Consider the following 19,753-nt stretch of genomic DNA (forward strand, 5'->3'; position numbering starts at 1 on the left):
TGTCAAGCCTTTCATCTCCTTCCTGTTAACTCCAGCTAAAAACCCCTCTTGCCCTTTTCAAAGGTCAGGGTCAGTAGATATTTTTGTAAGGGGCATATTTGGACTAAAGAGATGAGCAAGTGTGCTGACAGCAAGAAGCTTCTGAAAAAGAGAAAGAAAGGAAAGGTCGCTGGCCTGGAATCCTTCCTGAGGGTAGAGGTGCAAGGCAAAGGACAGGGCCCAGCACGAGGATAGGACAACAAAGTAGGTGGATTTGGCACTGGGTCTCTTATCTGAGCACTGAGGGGAAAAGCTATTGCCAAGGGAGAAGTGACATGATGAAAAGCAATGGAGAAGCTGGGGCCAGTGACCCTTCTCCACGCCTTTGCAGGGGTAACTTTTTGTTGTTCTTTGGGCTTCTGAATGAGCCATCCAAGGATGATATTAAATATGTGCATTGGAGAAAAAATGACATTGTCCCACGTTCATGCAAGAAACATGGAATTACTGAAACAGTGCAGAAAAAGCCCTGATGCAGTCTGTGGTGTTAACCTCTATGAAGGTGCCCTTTCAATCTGAAACCTATTAAATCACAACCTTTATTTTTCTCTTGGTTACCTTACGTGAAATTAAGATACAGTGATACCAGGCAAACAATGTCTTGCTTTCCATCATCAGAACATTCATGCTTTCCATACGTACTGTTAATTTAATCAAGAAGGAAACATGCTTTCCCACTATCATTGGTTTTTAAATTAAAAAAAGGAAATTGCACAGGTATCTCAAATCCTGGAAGAATGTGTGAAACAAGTAGATAAAAAAGGGATATTTAAAAAAAATAACATAAAAATATGTTGGCTGTACCTGCTCTATCTTATTAGATGTAATTTAAAACAAGATATAAAGACATGTTTACCCCAGCATGTAGGTTCAAATGTTTCAAATAACTATTTCTTATTACCAGGCTTGCCTTCTTAGCTTGATTATTGTTCTCTAATTTGCTTTGATCCTTTCTCATGCATTCTAAGATTGCCTACTTTTTTGCTTACTATTCAAAATCTCTTGTTTTACTTCTGGGATAGGCTTTTCTACTCTTCGTCTTAACCCTCACAAGACAGGCTTGAGAAATCATAAAGTAGACAGGAACTCTCTCACTTTTCATATTCTCCCGCTTTAGCATATTTTATATCCCCTTGAAGAAAAAGGGGAAAATAAAGTAACTGTTGGGGGGAAATGTGAATACAAGAAGTAGTGTTAAGAGTTTTTAGCAATTTATTTAGGTTACTTTACTCATTTCTCTCCCCCAGAGTACTTTTACACTTCTTTTCCCTGAAGATGCTTGTTCTGCATTTGTATATAATTTATCTTTGTTCTAAAAACTGCATTTACCTCCAGGAATTTATAGCCTGGAACCAATTTCTTAGTCTACAACAGAATTCCTTTTTTCCTGAACTTACATTAATTCTATGCCTCTTAAAATTAAATTGTCTGTTTTGTTTGCATGTGTCAGTTTATCAAAACAGAAATACAGAGTATACCTTCTTCAAAGACATAACAGTAAGTCCTAGAGGTGATAAATAGAATGAAGTGCAATTAAAATGATAACTGAGAAATGTGGGTATCTTAACATATATCTTGTTAATGAAACCAAGAGCTTAGATGAAAAGTAGCTACTGATTGGTAATAATTAGGTGCAGATTTATATGAACTTGCTAACTTGAAGATTGTCTTGGGATGTCTTGGGAAGAAGTAGTTAGATTTCCCATGTGAAGTTGTCACAGACACATCCCCATAAAAAGGGGGATACCATTTCCTGGCCCCCACTTAACTAGGTGGGAGAAGCAAGCTGCCAGATGAAGATGTGTAACATGGAATGTAGGTGGGCTGAGGGGAAAAAGGGATAAAAAAGAAAGGAGAACTCTTATTTCTGTAGCTGGGCTTGCATGGTACTGCTGGGAAAAAGACATGGAAGGAGACATTGAGGAGAGACGTGTAGAGACACCTAGAAGAGATACCTGGGAAGCTGACAATGGCAGCTGTTTCCTTGATTTCCGTGTTCCTTGACTTTTGAAACAAGGGCTATAAGGGTGCTATAGCCAGCCAGGGACTGTGTCCAGTAGAGGACGGGTGATTGTCACCGGTCCTTCACCCAAGCACACAATTGCAAGGCCACTCAGATTAGGTGACGACATTTGGGGTTTATTTAATGAGCAGGGGAAACAAATAGTTACTAAGGCCACAAATTGCCCACTATTTCACCCCGGAGAGTATCCACAGTGTTCAGAAGTCCCAACAAAAGGCCACTCACCAAGATGGTGCTATACTGCAGTAGGGGCAGGAATGGGCACAGGGCAGGTTTTCTATGATCCCAGCAGACAGGGGTAAGGGAGGAGTCAGAGTCCTGGAGCCCTCAGTGGCTTTTCAGGCTTTTATTGGGATTTACCAGGTATACAGCAGGCAGGAGTGCTAGGGTGCCAAGAGGCTGGCAGGCTTCCCGGCCCCCAGCAAGTTCTCACTCTGTCTGGGCTCTCTGGTGATCTCTGCTGCTCTGCTCTCTCGTGGTTCGTTTCTGCTTTTCTGCTTCTCTGCATCTCTGCTTCTACTGCTTCTATTCTGCTGGTGTCCCCATGATGCTGCCCTTAAAAGCCCAGTCTTAGCCCACATGTATCCCATCTATATATGCCCACACCCTACTACAGGTGTCCGCTATCAGGCATGCATTTGGGACCACAGGGTTCCGCCATCTATCCTAATGGTGGGAGGGCAGAAAAGCCTGATACTTTTACTTTACCCTACAACTGCCAACAAGGGCCTGGGCATGTGGCAGCCAGAGGCAGTGGTTGAGATCCAACTCACAGTGGCAGCCAGAGGCGCTCACAGATGGGACCACTGAGATGATGCCACAGCAGCCCGCAGCAATAGTCTGAAGGTCGAGATAAACAGCATCAGATGCTGGACTGAACAATAACAGAGGCAACAGCACCAGGAGGTGATGCTGGATGATCCTATAAATAGCTCTTTGTGAGCCCTTTGCTTACAACAACAACAAGCAGCTCAATGAGACTCCAGGCCCAGGGCCTTTGGTGAACTTTGCTTCTTTTTCTTCTTTCTGAGGCAGGTACAGAGTAGCAGGAGTTGGGGAGTCTGTGTTCAGACGTCTTGGGCTATGTAGGGATCTGGGTGGGATCCCTAGCTGGCGCCTGTGTTGCCTTATATTCCCTTCTAGGGTCCCTACTCTACCTGATACACCCGATTGGATCATTTAACCTGGCTGACACCCAAGGGAGGGACTGCCACAGGCAGCAACTTTGGCCTCAGGAGGTTAAAGCCTCCATGTTTTTCTAATGGTTTCTGTTGCTTACATAGCAGTCAGGAATATGTCAGTCTTGCCCTGCAATCCACATTTCAGGACTCTAGTTACAACTTGATTTTGCTCATTTCACCCCAGCTTTCTGGGACCTGTTTCAAGAGGCCTTTCCTATAGTTCCCTGCCAGAAGGTGCCTTATACTTATGGCAAACTTTCAGGCCTCAGTGACCCAGCTTCAGCCCAATACTGTTTAGCTGGATATTTACTCACAGGGGTTGGGTAACTGTTTTACAACCTTCCCAAGCCAGGCAGGTGCACTGTTGATTTGGGCATATGGAAAAATAATTTTTTTTAAAGATTTATTTATTTTTATTTATACAAGCACTGGGTACAGTCATAAGCGCAGGAGGGTGAGAGGATTCACCAGAGTCAGAGGGGAGAGCAGAGCAGGCAGACTGGCGAAGTACACTGCTGAGGGGAGCAGCGGGCGGCAGGGGAGGTCTGCGCACCATGTGGGACACTTGCCTGGCAGCCAGAGATGGAACTGGCGCTGCAGAGGCTGCGGGCAGCTTCGCAGCCCAGCGCTCAACAGCTGCGCTACTGGGGAGGCCCTGGAAAAAGAATCTTGGAGCATTAGGTATATCTGACATGCCTTTAATGCTGAAGCAGGGGACTGGATACATAGGCAGACCAGCAGGCAGGAAGGCAGCAACCCAGGCTCTAGTCATGGCCTACCAGTCCCCTGCATCCCCCTAGGATAAGGGGACAAGGACAAGCTTGAACAGGCCAGATATGTGCTCATGTTCATGTAGCTGATATATTTTCTTTCGCACGTGTGTGGTGCCCTCATAGTTCTGGGCTATCTATTATTTTCCAGATGTCTGGAAGGTGGAAAAGAGCCTGACTTACAACATGTTCCTTAGAGTAACTTTGGGTGTTTTATTCAGAATATCCTTTCTTCTTTTTCTATTAAAGCTCTTTCACACTGAGAGTCTATTTTTGCCCTTGTGCCCACGATGGCTGGAACCCTTAGACTGTGCAAGTGTGTGGGTCCATGGCTTAGCCTTGGTCTCAAGATAATGAAGTCTTTATGTATTTCTTTAAATTAGTGCTTTTCTTTTCTGCAGAAAAGATTAATTTGGTTACTTGCTACTTCTCTGTTTCATGGTTCTAGTGATTTCATTTTTGTGTCAGTTAAACAAATGCTTCACTAAAGACTCTTGTCTGTCTCCTTTTTTATTGATGTTTCATTTCATGGGACTTTATTCTCATAAATTACCTTCTTTTCCCCAGTAAACAAAAGTGTAATCCAACCTTGCTTAAAAGAAAAAAGCCTATACACAAAACAAAATAACAAATACAAAAAAATTAAATAAAAACAAAATAATTTTTTATTTTCTGCTTTCTTGAACTCTAGCACCTCAGTTTTTAGAAGCTGTAAAGGACAAATGAACCTTAGTTTCTGGAAGATAGAAGGGACCCTTTAAGGAGAAGGAAGTTTCTTTTTACAGCATGGTTAATCCAATTCTTAGGTACATTTTCTACTATTTACTTCTCCTTTTCACAAGAAAATTTGTTAATCAGACATTCATCCACTCTTAAATATTGGTCAGCATTTGGTTGACACAGGGAAAGTCTATAGTTGGAGGTTTACATTTTCTTGGTTTGCATTTTAAGTAGTTCCCTTGAACATTTACTTATATGTGCTATAAATTCTTCCTTATTAACTACATCATGTTAGTCACATAGGGGTAATCAATTTCTATCACTCTAAAACCCGAATCAAGATCCCTGAATTGCCATTTTACTCCTTTAGCACTGATGGAGTTCACTTGTTTCCACGTCATTTAAGCATCAAGATGATAAAGTCTATTTATAAGCATTGAATCCAACAATGAATGATATTATGTAAATGCACAGAATCATTATTTTATCCCAAACTAAGTAGCATCTTTGATCAGTGCTATGATATATTGTTGAATTTATTGTTCTAGTTCTAATGGCACACACATTATATTGTCAATTTCAAGTTACTGGGCAACTTGTTCCAAAATGCTTCCATTCATCATATTGACGGTGATGTTAATCAAATTGACTATCCTTAACAAAAAGCCCTGCTTCATTTGAGTTATATTGCTTTTCTGCCTACGGGGAACATTTACACAATTAACAAAAGCAGATCGAATGCTAATAAAGAAAACAAATGAAGATTTATTCATAATCCTCAAAAGAATTGTAATAATTTAATTAAAGTATAGGGTACTTTTGGAAGGAAGTGATAAGACAGAAAAACCTTTTGTGAGAAGGTGAAGGGAGGGGCAAAGGAACTTGTTTAAGAATACTTTAGCTTTTATAATATTCATTGATTTAATCTCAAAGAACAATAGACAAGAATCCATTGAAGATAGAAGTTAGCTCTCCAGGAGGGGGGTGGTGGTGGAATAAAAGGGGATCAATCAAAATCTGAAGCTTGCCAAATATTTGAAAGACACAGAAGACTGTCAGGAGGGAGAACAACAGTCTGGGGTGGTCCAAAGGAATAAAAGAAGTACTTAATGGGATGTAACTAAGGAGCAAATGAAAATTCAAACTGATAATCAAGTAATGTTGTCTGGTAGCCACAGATTATTCATTCCTTAGCAATGCTAGACTTCCTGTGGAGATGTTTTCCTTTAAAGTCTTATTCTTAACCATTAAGAGAGAAACAAATCTTCCTAAGCTGTGATGTGAATGAAACATCAATGAGAAGGCTGTTGGCTCAGCTAAATGTAGCAAGGTCTTTCAGGAAAGAATACCAATGAAATAATAGCACTAAAACCCAGAGTAGATTAGTAGGCTCATCCACTTGTTATAGCGGGTATTTCATAGTAATTTCAGAAGTCACAGCCCCTCTCTATAGTCATCAGAGCACAAATTCAGTCCTTTAAATTCATATATAATTGTGAAAGCAGTTATTCCAACATGGTGCCAGAATAGCTATGTGTTATTGATGCATCCTCCTTCTAGATAGTTGTCAAATACAGTCTAATTCAGAGCCACACCATTGATATGTGCAACTTGAATGCATCCTTTCAAGCTAAACATACAGGATTGAATACAAGGGGATATCAGTGAAGCTGTACCCTTCAGGAGGGCCTTGATAGAGTTGGAGAACCAATGGATAACTTTAAGTTTGGGGGAAAAGTAGGAAAATATATGGGAAGGGGGGATCTCTGGGATGTCACCATGGCAACGATGAACATTTTATCTTTCACACTATCATGACATTTATGAAGTCTGTGTGTTTAACTTCCAAAAACATAGTTTGCTTATAGTGTTAGGGGGAAAAGGCAGTCCCAAAGCAAATTCCATACAGGCTTTGTGGACTCCACCCCCACCCCAGGTCAAAGCCAAAGACACTGGGAACTCCAAATCCCATCACCACCAAAGGGAAGGTGGCTGGGACCTGAGGGTGGGGTTAAGCAGCCAGGTGGATACAAAAGGCAGACACGTGGGCTTTGGGGGCTCTCTCTCCATTTTGGGGCCCTCGGCCAGCTCGCGGCGTCCGTCTAGCTCTAAGAGTGACTTTGGGTTTCCAGGTCGTCGGATCCGGTAGGACGCATTAAAGACTTTATTTCCCTATTTTCTCCCTGAGTTGTATATTTTCCTTATTTCTTTTTCTCTTGTAAATAAACCTTTTATTAACCCTTTTGTGTGTGTCTGTAGTAGAGTATTCATAAGTCCCTTTAAAGCGCGCGGGTGAGGACCCACAGCCAGGAACCCGTTTAATATCGGGGTTGCTCTATAACAGCTTGGCGCCTGCTCTATAACAATAGGAAGGGAATTTTATACACAAAGAACCAAGGTCATTATGTTTCTTACTTACGGAAAAAAAAAATGCTTATGTAGTACTCATGGAGTTGCTTATAAACAAAAGAAGCAGTATAAGCACATCTCAAGACATTGTGAGTTTAGCTCCATACCACTACAGTAAAGTAATATCACAATAAATGAAGTCACATAAATTCTTTAATATCTCGTGAATCTTCAGACCTCCCCAGGATTCTCAGAACTAGTTTTCTTAAGATACCCAACTCTAATATACAGAGTATTTTGAGCTGAAAACAATGAAATTATTTGAAGCTGAGGAGAAGCTTCCTTCTTTGTCTAAGTCCTTCATCCTTCCTTAATCAAAGAAATTGACACATCCTGGGTCTCATTCCATGGTAAGTTTATCAGTGAATATGTCCTCTTTCTCTAAGAATCTCATCTTTACTCCCCGAGTAAGGATGAGGTAAACTCCTCTTGCTGGTGTTACTAAACCCAAACTGTCAGCCACTTGCCAGTCTGCAGCCAAATGTGTGAGATAGTGTTGGGGTGAGGAAAGCTAGGTTTTATTAAAAAAAAAATCAGTATTTCTGGGAAGTGGTGGGCTATGCCCTTGTAAAACCATCCCCCCACCCATCACCCTGTTACAGCTCAAGGTAGGGTTTTATTAAGGGTGTCAAAAAAACCTGAGTTTCAACAGGGACACATTGTTTTCTGCCTGATGTCCTTTGGGTGATCTCATTGGTGCCTCTGGTAGTCTGGATTTGTCTTTTTGAATCATCTGTCAACAAACTGGGTTAGGGGAATGCAGGAGGTTTGCTCAAGGCCTTTTAGGGGGAATTGATATGTTAATGACCTAAGGATATTCTAAAGATTATGGTAATGATTAACTGAGGGGAAAAAAAACCTTTTCACTAGTTAGGTGTTATTTTTGCACTTTAACTGTCATGTGAAATTGCCTAGCTCTCTCCTTGACATCTCAAGTCTCTAGTAAACACATCATAAATGTCCGTGACCTGTTAAATTGTTCTTTAGACTATATTTATAACCATGTATGTTCTCCATATTTATGTTATTAAATTTATTTTTCTTTGCTGATCTATCTAATGCTGTTTTGATTACTAGTTCAGTCCAAGAAGAACTCAGAGGGTTATGGGTTGATTTCCTTTGTATCCCAACACCTGCTGTATATAAAATTATGTTTCTACTGTACTGTGGTCCACTAGTATGCAATTATGACTTAAAAAACACTGTAAATATCATAAATAAAAGATATTGCTAAAAAATGCTAACCATCGTGTGATCCTTTACTGAGTCATAATCTTTTTGCTGGGAGTCTGTTGCCTTGCTATCTGCTGACTGATGAGAGTGGTGGCTGCTGAGGTTGGGGAGACCATGGCAACTTCTTGAGACAATGAAGTTTGCTATATCAATAGATGCTTTCATGAAAGATTTCTCTGTAGTATATTATGCTGTTTGATAGCATTTACCCAAGTAGAATTTTCAAAAATTGGAGTTAGTCTTCTCAAACACTGCCCCTGCTATATAAATTAAGTTTATGTAATATTCTAAATCCTTTATTGTCCTTTCAACAATGTTAACAACATCTTCACCCCAGGAGTAGATTCCATATCAAGTAACTGCTTTCTTGCTCATTGATAACAAGAGTTTCCCTCATCATTCACATTTTCTGATGAGACTGTAGCAAGTCAGGCACATCTTGAGATTCCACTTTTAATTCTAGTTCTTTTGTGAAGGGAATAAGAATAGATTTTGCTAGCAGGCAGACTGGAAGGTACCACCTGGGACCTCCAAACTTGATCTAAAGGGATTCTACCATCTACCCATAAATACAAAGCATACTCTCAGTGTGCAAGAACTTAATAGAATAGTGTGCATAGAAAGAAGACAAGAAAGGATATATTTTCCCAGTAAAATACCCAGTTACCCATCCCTTGTGAGCAAATGTACAGCCAAACTGGTTGCCCCAAAGTGGGGCTGGTGAGGCCTGAAAGGGGAAACATAAAAAGGAAGTGAAAGCAACCAGAAAAGTCTGGGAGAAAAGGAGCAACATTAAAGTACAAATCCAGATAAAGGCTACAATTGTCCACTTCCCTATAAATTTTTATACACATCTCTCTTTGAAGTGTCTTTTTTTTTTAAGATCTTTTTTTTTTTAAAGATTTTATTTATTCAAGAACTGGGGTAGAGGCCAGATGCGCGGGAGGGTGAGAGGATTCACCAGAGACAGAGTGGGGAACAGAACAGGAAGACTGACAAAATACACTGCTGAGGGGAGCAGCAGGTGCGATAGGAGATGTCTGTTGTATCATGTGGGACCCTCGCAGGCCGGGATTGAACTGGTGCTGCAGAGACTGCGGACAGCTTCACAGTGCTGTGCTCAACCACCTGCGCCACCAGGGGAGACCCTCTTTGAAGTATCTTTACATGTCTCAACTCCATATATCTCTTCTGTGTCCTCCAAATCTCTGGTACAAGTCCAAAGTTGAGAAGCAAGCAGGCCCTTCTTCACATGTCTCTCTGCTCCATGTATCTCCTCCAAGTCCCTATATCTTCACATGGCCACTCAGCTCTGCCCCTCATTAGGTGGGACAGGGAAAGTGGAACCTCCCTTTTTTATGGAGCTTCCTATTACAATCTCTCCAGGATTCTCAAAACTGGTCTTCTCACTTCATTGGTGTGCAGATTATTTTCAGTTGAGGTAAATTGTAGCAGAGGAGGCTAAGGACAGTTTCTTGTCCTTTACCTAATAAGAGAAGCAATTGCCATTTCCTTAATTACCTTGAACAATGAAGATTGGGGAATTCTTCAGATATAGGGTAATCTGTAGAAATGACCTCCCTATTTGAGAACCTAGCTACATTTGCATACTAAACATGGATCACCCCCCCCACATCATGTGAACTCCCTCTTCTTTGTCCTTAATGTCCCATGTCCCTACCCTGCTTCTTAGTTCAGAATATAAACTGTCTTTACCAACTAAAAACAGAATCCTATGACCTGTATAGATTTCCATGGGCACTTATTAAATTGATCTTTTTCTTCTCTCAACCTTTCTGATACTATTTTGATTACTCAGTCAGCCAAAGAAGAACCCAGAGACATAAGGAACCTCTTCCTCCACTTCTATGGCCCCACAATTGTAATTTCTATCACATTTGGGATCATTTTTAGTATATTGCTCCACTAACCTTGAACCCCTCAAAGTTAGTCATGAGGGTTGGAATCAATTTCTTCCAAACTCCTGTTAATGTTGATATTTTGATTTCCCATGAATAATGAATATTCTTAATGACATCTAAAAGGGTCAGTCATTTCTTGAAGGTTTTCAGTTGACTTACTCATATCCTTCTGCAGAGTCATTATCTATGGCAGCTGTAGCCTTAGATAATGTATTTCTTCAATAGAAAGACTTGTATTTCTTCAATAGAAAGACTTGAAATTTCAAAGACTTGAAATTTCTCTTTTTTCTATGGGCTTCAGAAGTGATGTTGTGTTAGCAGGTTAAAAAGAACATTTGTCTCTTGGTAAATTTCCATCAGTGCTCTTGTGTGCCCAGGCACATTGTCAATGAATAGTAATATTTTTTAAGGAATCCTTTTTTCTGAGCAGTGGGTTTCAACTGTGATATCAAAATATTAGTAAATAATGTTGTAACAAATAGGCTATCATCCAGGTTTCATTGTTCCACTTAATAGAGCACAGGAAGAGTAAAATTAGCTTAATCCTCAGGGACACTTATTTATTCAGAATGGTTAATAAAGCATTTACTTCAGTTTAAAGTATCAGATTCTTTAGCCCCCGCCAAGAGACTAGACCTTTTCCTTTGAAGCTTTGAAACCAGGCATTGACTTCTCTTGAACTATGGTAAGTTCTAGAAGTCATCTTCTTCCATTAGAAGGCTATTTTGTCTACAGTGAAAAAAAATCTATAGTGGATTTTCTGGATAACATGCTGCACTTTCCAAATTTGCTGTTTTATCTTACAATTTGATGTTCCATAGCTGGCTTCTTTTCTTATACTACCTCACCAACTACTACTAGCTTCAAAACTTTTCTGGAACTTCCTCACCTCTCTCAGCTTCTATAGAATTGAAGAGCGTTATAGTATTACTCTGGATTAGGCTTTGGTTTAAGGGAATATTGTGGCTGGTTTCATATCCTGTCCAGACCACTAAAACATTCTTTACCACAGCAATAAATCTGTTTCACTTTCTTACGTTCATATAGTCATTGGAGCAGCATTTTTCATTTCTTCAAGAACTTTTCCTTTGCTTTCACACCTTGACAAACTGGCACAAGAGGCATAGCTTTCAGTTTGTCTGGGCTTTTGACATGCCTTCCTTACTAAGAGTAATCATATCTAGTTTTTGTTTTAAAGTGAGAGATGTGTAACTTTTCCTTTCTTTTAAACTCTTGTAGTGTAATTAGTTGACCTAATTATATATATATATATTAATTACTAATTACTATATATATATATTTATCCAGCAATTTGACTTCTAAGTATTTATTTATTTTTTATTTTTAAATTTTGTTTTATATATTTTTTACATTTTTCATTTTTTTCACAATGTTTGTTGATTCTCAGGGAATAGTGAAACCTGAAGAGAGTTAAACAATGAGAGGTTTGTCTGGTGAATACATGTATTTATTGAGTAAATTCAACACTTTTATGGACACAGGCCACATATAACAGTCACATTACAGCAGTCACATCAAAGATTACAAATCATAGATCACCAAAATAGACATTAAAATAACGAAAAATTTGATGTATTTTTGAGAATTACCAATATGTGACATACAGTTACAAAGTGTGCATAGACTTTTGAGAAATGATGCCAATAGACTTGCACATTCAGGATTGCCACAAACTTCAGTTTATTAAAAAATACAGTATCTGTACAGCATAAAAAGCAAAATGCAATAAAATGAGGTGTAGTTATATATAAATAAAATAAGCACTGCTCTGAAACTTTTAATGCATGGATGCTAAACACCATTCTGTTCTTAATTAGCAGCATCAAACTTTTATTGAAAAACTTCACCTCTCTAGATCTCAGTTTGGGCATCCATAATGAAATAATGAATTGAATAATGTAAGTAAATGCATAAATAGGTTAAATTTTCCAACTGTTCCAATTCTTCTTTCCTCTTTAGATTTCTAAAATTCTCTTTGAATTGATCAGAAAAATAATATATAGAACTATCCATGTTACAATAATTTTGAAAGTGTGAAAGTTCACTGCAGGCTGAGGTTGGTTTGAGAACATATAAAAGATACCCAATTCAAAAGAATGGTGAAAGGATCTACCTAGGAACTAATAAATTAATATGCTTCTTTTGTTATTTCTTCTTTTGTCAATTTTCCACCTTGGCATGGTGGCACAGGGCCCAAGCTCAAACCTCATGAAGAGATATCAGAAAGAAAATGATGGAGGAGTTTTGATGTCAGGTTTGGAAAGAAGGGTAATCCAATTGGTTTGATCTTAGAGCTAGGTAATATTTCCTTCTACATACAGTATTATCATTTTAGTAAGGTGTAATAGAAATATCTCAGAGACTATCAGTGACTTTCCTTTCACATCCATTCCAATGGATGCAATCACACAAGGATAAGTTAGAGTTGGAGAATCCATCTTGATGGGAGATTTTAAAAATAGGTGAAATGTGGGAACAGTTAGTCAAACACAAAATTTCCTTTCTTTTGACATATGTATTTTTTTGCACAGTGCTTATTGATATTAATCAAAGTTTCATTTCCATGTAAGAAAATAAAACCCTTGCTTACACTAACCTGTGTCATTTTATTTTACTTTTTGTTCAGAAATATAAAATACCATTATAATTCTCAGTACCTGTGTTGATAAATGTGGGGCTAGAGATAGTATGATATAGAATTTCTTATATTTGAAGTATTTTGTTGGTTTGCTTTGAAAACACAGATTAAACTAAAACTGTTAGAAAGCACGTGACTTAGCACAAACCTTTGTCATAGAAGACTTAAATATAAAGCTGCAGGTATTAACATATTTGACTTGCTTTACATAATGTTTCCAAATATCAAGATACATTGCCCTAGACTGTGACACTGATTAATGATCAACCAGAAAGAGATATCTTGTAAAAATTATTTAAATAATGAAATGAAGTCTGGACAGATTTCATGTCAAAACAGGAAATTTGACTATTAAATGTAAGTGACTAGTTGGATGAAACCCCATTAGCCTGAATATCTTTTATAATCCACCATGATAACAAATTTATTGTAGAACTGGTATTGCAAATATTAGTTTTTCTTGATAAGAGTATTCATAACAGGTAGTGGAAAAGATACTGTAGTTGGTATAAAAGATGCTGATTTCCTGAACTTGATTCAACTGTTTATAAACTGTGTGTTCTTGGGCAAGATACCTTGATGTGCCTTAACAAATACTCTCCTATAAAAAAAAATGGACACAACAATGCCTACTCTTTCTAAATCACACAGATGTGTAAAAATTGATTGAAATTATGGCATCAGAATAATTGGATAATAACAATTGAATTGCAAAATCTTAGCATTATTTGAAGCACAATATTTGAATCACCTTTAATTTTTACAAATGACTGAAGAGACAAATATGACTTTTTCCATCTTGAAGATGAGGCAACTGCTGCTCTGAGTGGTGAAGGGACTTATCTAAATTCACATTATAGGAAAGATGCATAACAGAGTTTTAAATAAGTAATTCCTTGTCCTAAAGCCAGCACTTTGTTCACTGTACTGTACTACTCTTGGGAAACAATAAAGTACCTAACAAGTACTCAAGAATAAGCCATTTCTCCTTTATGAAGTATTGCTGCTATAAGCAGAATTACACTGTAACAAGTGCTTATTACAGCTTTGGATATTTCTATTTTGTTTTTGCAGGAAAGTTTAGAAAACCTATCAATGTCTACTCATTTTTCAAGTCCCACTTCACTGCCACTTAGCTCATAAAGACTTTTGTTTAGACTCCTTGTCTTGTCAGTCTTCTTATTGTTTGCACCAGCATGGCTTTTTGGGGTCATTTTTAATATAGATTGTGTATTTTCCTAGACCAATCTTTCCTTTAGAGCAGAGTTTTTCAATATAGTAAACACATGTATCATGTGGCTATTTACATTAAAATTAAATATAATTTGAAAGGTGGTTCCTTAGTCATATTTCATCAGTATAGTAGCTACATGTGGCTATTGGTCATTGTATTAGACAGCACAGAAATAGAACATTTCCATCATCACAGGTTCTTTTGAATAATGATGCTTCAGATCAGGGATTAAAAGCTAAGTATATGGTTGAAATCTAGACTGGGGCCTATTTTATTTATTGTTTCATTGGATGGTGGTCCTGCCCTTTCATTTTATAGTCTTTGGCTGCTTTTGTACTAAAATGGCAGATTTGATTAGTTCTGATAAAGTTCAAATGACTCACTGAGAGTCTAAATTATCTATTATTTTTTTTTAGTAGAATTAAGTTTGTCAACTCCTGATCAAGAGGAGGAGCTGCTTGAAGTTCACAGTTCCAAATATGTTTATTCTCTTTTGGGACCTATTATATTGGATTATCTAGTGAGATTATCTAGCAAGATGTCAATCCTGGATTGACATCTAGTAAGTGAGGGAGTCAACTCATTCATCTGATACAAAACTGTGTGCCCATTTCACTCTCTCAAGCTATCGCTTGATTTTCTAGGATCTTCAGTAGAGTAATGATCAGTTAAAAACTGATGATGATCATGAGTCAGGCCATCAGCAAGATCCCCTATGAATAGACTTTGTTTTCAAACATACCTTCAACCCATGGAGTCCTCATGTAAAACCACTCACAACAGGTAATAAACAGAAAACTCACACTCATTTGACTCCTATTTCTTCTCTACTCTTTTATCTCCTTTTCATTTACTTTGCTCTCCCTGCTCCAGCTACAGATCTCTTCTTTCCTTATGAACCTGCTAGGTGTGCTTCCATCCCAGCTCTGCAGCAGATGCTGTCTTTGGATGGCTGAAACACTGTATAGGGTTGTGCAGGTCATGCACCACAACATGCACAGCTGGCCAAGGCATCTGTGCTCTCTACAATTATCTTTTTCCAAATATCCCATGACTGCCTTTTTTTTTTTTTTCCTCTAGACTTGTTCACTGTTATTTTCTCATGGGCTGTTCTTAGCACTCCCAATATCCTTTATTTGGTTCTGTATTCCTTAACATTTAGATTCTAACATAATATATTTTTTAATTTGTTTATTTTTAGTTTTGTCTTCTCCATGTTGTTCATTAGGAATCTGAATAAAGGATCTTTATCAAAGTCTTCCATCTCTTCCTTTAAATTTCTGTGCTGGCTGACTGTCTGGACTAATGACATTCATATCTTAAGGGGTCAAGAGTGAAGTATATAATTAAATTAGTAATAACAATAGCAAATAAACTGTGTGTATGTCCCTTGGTAAGATTTTTCCCCCTCTAATCATAAAGGGATTTAGCTTTCTATTTTATATTAAAATATGACCTAATCTCCTTCTCTCTCTCCCTCTTCTCCCCCACCCTCCATCTGTCTAGCCATTTGGGTAGTTCAAGGGCTGAGAATGAGAATTGTGGCTGATTATGATGAAGAATGGAATGGTATGTGTGAGTGAGTGTGTTTGTATGTCTGTGTGTGTGAGTGTGTGTGAGAGAGAGAAAGAAGGTGTGTGATTAAAAGTGGTGGTATTTATTGGAAAGGGTATGAGAGGCTGGATTTGGCCAAATGCTAGTAAAGTATATAATGTATTTATTGAGCACAGCTAAATATGAGGTAGCAAACATGATGTGAATAAGTGAGTTGTTCAATACAATTACCAAACAGTGTATTAATGATGTGATATTATTTTAGGAGTTTCTTGGAAGCTGAAAGAGATTGTTCCTTCATATAAAGGTTTTTTTTTTCTCCCACCAGAAAAACCTAGAGATTGTCCATAAATCAAATAAAAAGACAGTGTGAAGTAGAAGGAAGGATTCTGTTATCCCTCTGGATTCTCCCTACTTTGTTACTCTATAAATATACTGAAAGATCAGTTCTACTTCTTTGAACCATTCTTCTTAACTGAAGGAAACAATATCTCACTGCTGTTTCAAAGAATTGATTAATTTTGCATAAGCTGAACAGATAAAATCAGGTTCAATGCTGAAGAGCATAAAAAGACTTTTAGTGCAAAATGTCCTTGCTGTACAATTTAGTGTTGATGCCAATCTTTTAACTGCCTTTGAAGTAGGAATAAAGAGATTTAGAATAAAGATAATAAAACTATAAAATTTAGACTCTGTATTCGCAGAAATTCGAAAATTAGCTTTTCATTACTTAAGTTACATATTTGGTGGTAGAAAAAAAATAAGGACCTGATTCCTAGTAATATGAGCTAATCATTTAATCTATACGAATCTATAAAATAATTCAATCTATATAAATTGATGAATATTCACTGGATGCCCACAAAATGCCAAGCATTACTGTGTAGATATTGACTGGGTCTGAGTTAATAGAGAAAAAGAAGTTATACAGCAGAGAAACTTACCCAAATAAAACAGAGGTAGAAGAACAATAAAATGTGAAAAGAAAAATAGACATATATCTTATACTCATTTGCCATTGTAAACTTTTTGAATGTATTTACCTATCTTTTCCCTTATTTTATTCTTCAGTAATATCATATTTATGTTTAAAGGAGAATTGATGGATTAAAAATCAATAGCAATAATAAAAAATCTATTACCCAGTAGGTAAGATCTTCCTTTTCTGTTTTTTCCCTTTGCTTTTATGCACCTAATAACCATAATAACATTGGCCATCTTAAGTTCAAATTGTTGGTGAAAAAATATGGAAGTCTTTATTTGATTCTTTAAGACCCTGACCCTGCTGTCTCGCTATCACTTTAATTCCCTCACCTACCACCCCATTCTTTATTTATTTCAGCTTTCTAGTCATTCTTTAGGCACATTACAGATATAGTCATCTTACTGGGGAGAAGTCTAATTTTATTTTTTGTATTGCTGGTTTTAAAAGGTGTATAAAGCATCCTGAAGCCCAAAACAAGCCATCACAGAACTATTTTTAAATATAGATAAATCAAATACAATTAAGCTGCATTTTCCACATAATGAATTTAATATATTAGCTCTGCTTTTAAAAGTTAAGAAGAATGGTATGGGTACTTCCTCACCTCTCTGAATGACATAGGAATCATGATTATGAGATCTGAAGTAACTGATCCTTTTCTTGGCCTGCAACATAATTTATTGGAGCCAGTTGTGTGAAACATTCTTGATATCTCTGAGGTGAAATAGGAAGTGATGGTGATGCAAAAGATATGTAGACTATAGTTATCAACTAGAGAAATAGGATAAATACATGCAGTTTGCAGCAACATGGATGGAGCTAGAAGGGATCATGCTCAGTGAAATAAGTCACAAAGAAAAAGAAAAATACCGGATGGTCTCACTCATAGCAGGAATTTAGAAAACCTAAATAAGGAACCAGGAAAAAGACTAATTAATACAAAGTAAAAATCAAAATCAACAAGCAACTATAAACCAGAGACACACTACTGGGTGGGGGAGGGGTGGGGAGGGGAAGGACTAAGGTCAAAATAAGGGGGGGTACAATTATATGAGGAATATAACCAAAATGAAAATGCATACATTGTGTAAAAATGAAAAATGATGTAAGAATTATATAAAATAAAATACTAAAAAAGTAAAGCTATTTGGTTAGATGTTACTACAGTGTTAGTCATAAATTTGGTATTGCACGTGGTCTTTTGATGGGGAATGAAGAATTTTATTTAGGAAATTGAGTTGGGGGTGTTTTAAAAGGGAAAGGAAGAGAGAGAGTGAGAGACAGAGACAGAGATCAGAAAAAATTTAACTTCTCATTTTGGAGGTTACACAAAATCCAATTGACCTTTAAAAAAACATCTAATTGTCATGCACCCAGGTACTTTCAGGGCTTGAACTGGCAGTCAAATATCACAAGAAAGGTTACTCTTGTTATTTCAAAACCTGTTTAAACCAAGAAGTATTGAGTGTCCTTGGGGAGATTTCAATTAAGCTCATCATGGTCTTTAATTAATTAATTACTTAATGTTTGTCAAGTGTTTTGAAAATGCTAAGTGAAATGTATGTGCTAATTAGTATTATTTATGAAAAGCAAATAAGATTAATGGTTTCTATTTCCTCACAGATATATCACTTTAGCTGTATAACTTTTATGCCTGCAAAGAACAGTTGCATCTTTATAGTTTTATAAAAGGCACAATACAAAAAAAAAATTTATTTAGTGAGACAACTGATAAGAATTTAGATAATGCTTTTCTCTAACCTATATTCTCTAATTTTATCAGTGATATGTTGTCTCTATAGAATAACATAGAAGTGATGTACAAATATCTAATGACATTTTATAGCATTAAGTAAACTTTAGAATTATATGAGAACCTTGGATGTCTGCATTAATTTAAAAGGAAGATTTAAGGAATATATGAATAGAGGATTGTTTTCCCGTGATACTTTTCTCTGAAAATTCCTAATAGAAAAGCTGTTTCATTTTATCTTCCATTTTATACTATTAATAATGAAAGGAAAGTTTAGTCTAGTTGAGCTCATTTGAATTCTGGATCTCAGTATTACAGTGCTCATGATGACAGAACTATGGGAAAATACTAGCTGGGACTTGCAAAATACTCATGTAGTATAACACTCTAGAAAGTGAAGGGTGACTGGGACAGCTAACAACTTGGGTTCTTCCAAATCTGTCTCCCATTCATCACTAAATATTTCAGCGCCAAGACACACAGGAATCCAAAACCAGAAGAACAGCTCTGTAGCAATTTTTGAGACTTTGAAACATGTAATCTTTGTTATTGAACCTAGTGTAGCTACAAATCATGTTTTTAAATATAAAATTGCAGAAGATTTTGCAACCTTTAAATCTTTTCTTGTCATTTTATGTTTCTGGTGTTAAATTTTGCTGTGTTAATGTCATCTTCACTTGGTAATATTTACAGCACCTAAATCAATGTTGAGGACACACAGAATATTGAAGGATCAACTCTACTTATTTCAAATACACTTTAATATTTTGACTGCCAGACCAGAGTTCGAGAAATAACTGCTGTAGAATGATAATGAGAAGTTTAACAGTTTTATGATGGTTGAAGCTGACTTTATGAAAGTTGATAAATTTCATCTTGTAGGTTTCAATTTCTCATTCCCTACCGAGAGATGGGGAGAATACATTGATACTGCATTTCAAATTGGCTAGATCAGAAGGAACAGCAGCTAAAATCCATTACAACCCAATTACATCCATCAGCTGAAGCTGTGTGCATTCACTCGTGAACATCAGCATTTAATCCATAAAGAGGAACTAATGAGAAATTTGAAAATGGAATCCACGCATCAGTAAGTTTGGAGAGATTTTTCTGGGATTAATGATCTGCCAGTGCATCTTCAACATTCTGGAAAGCTATTCTCTCTGGGTTTGTTTACTGACCAAGAGAAAAAAGGGGGTTTCCTTCTGTCTACTCATCAAATATCTGAAAGACTTTACTCATCTTAGTCCTTGAAAATGGATGCTTTGGAA

Source organism: Talpa occidentalis, unplaced genomic scaffold (assembly GCF_014898055.3).
Source record: "Talpa occidentalis isolate TD23 unplaced genomic scaffold, MPIMG_talOcc4v2.1 talOcc4.4, whole genome shotgun sequence".
Lineage (NCBI taxonomy): Eukaryota > Metazoa > Chordata > Mammalia > Eulipotyphla > Talpidae > Talpa > Talpa occidentalis.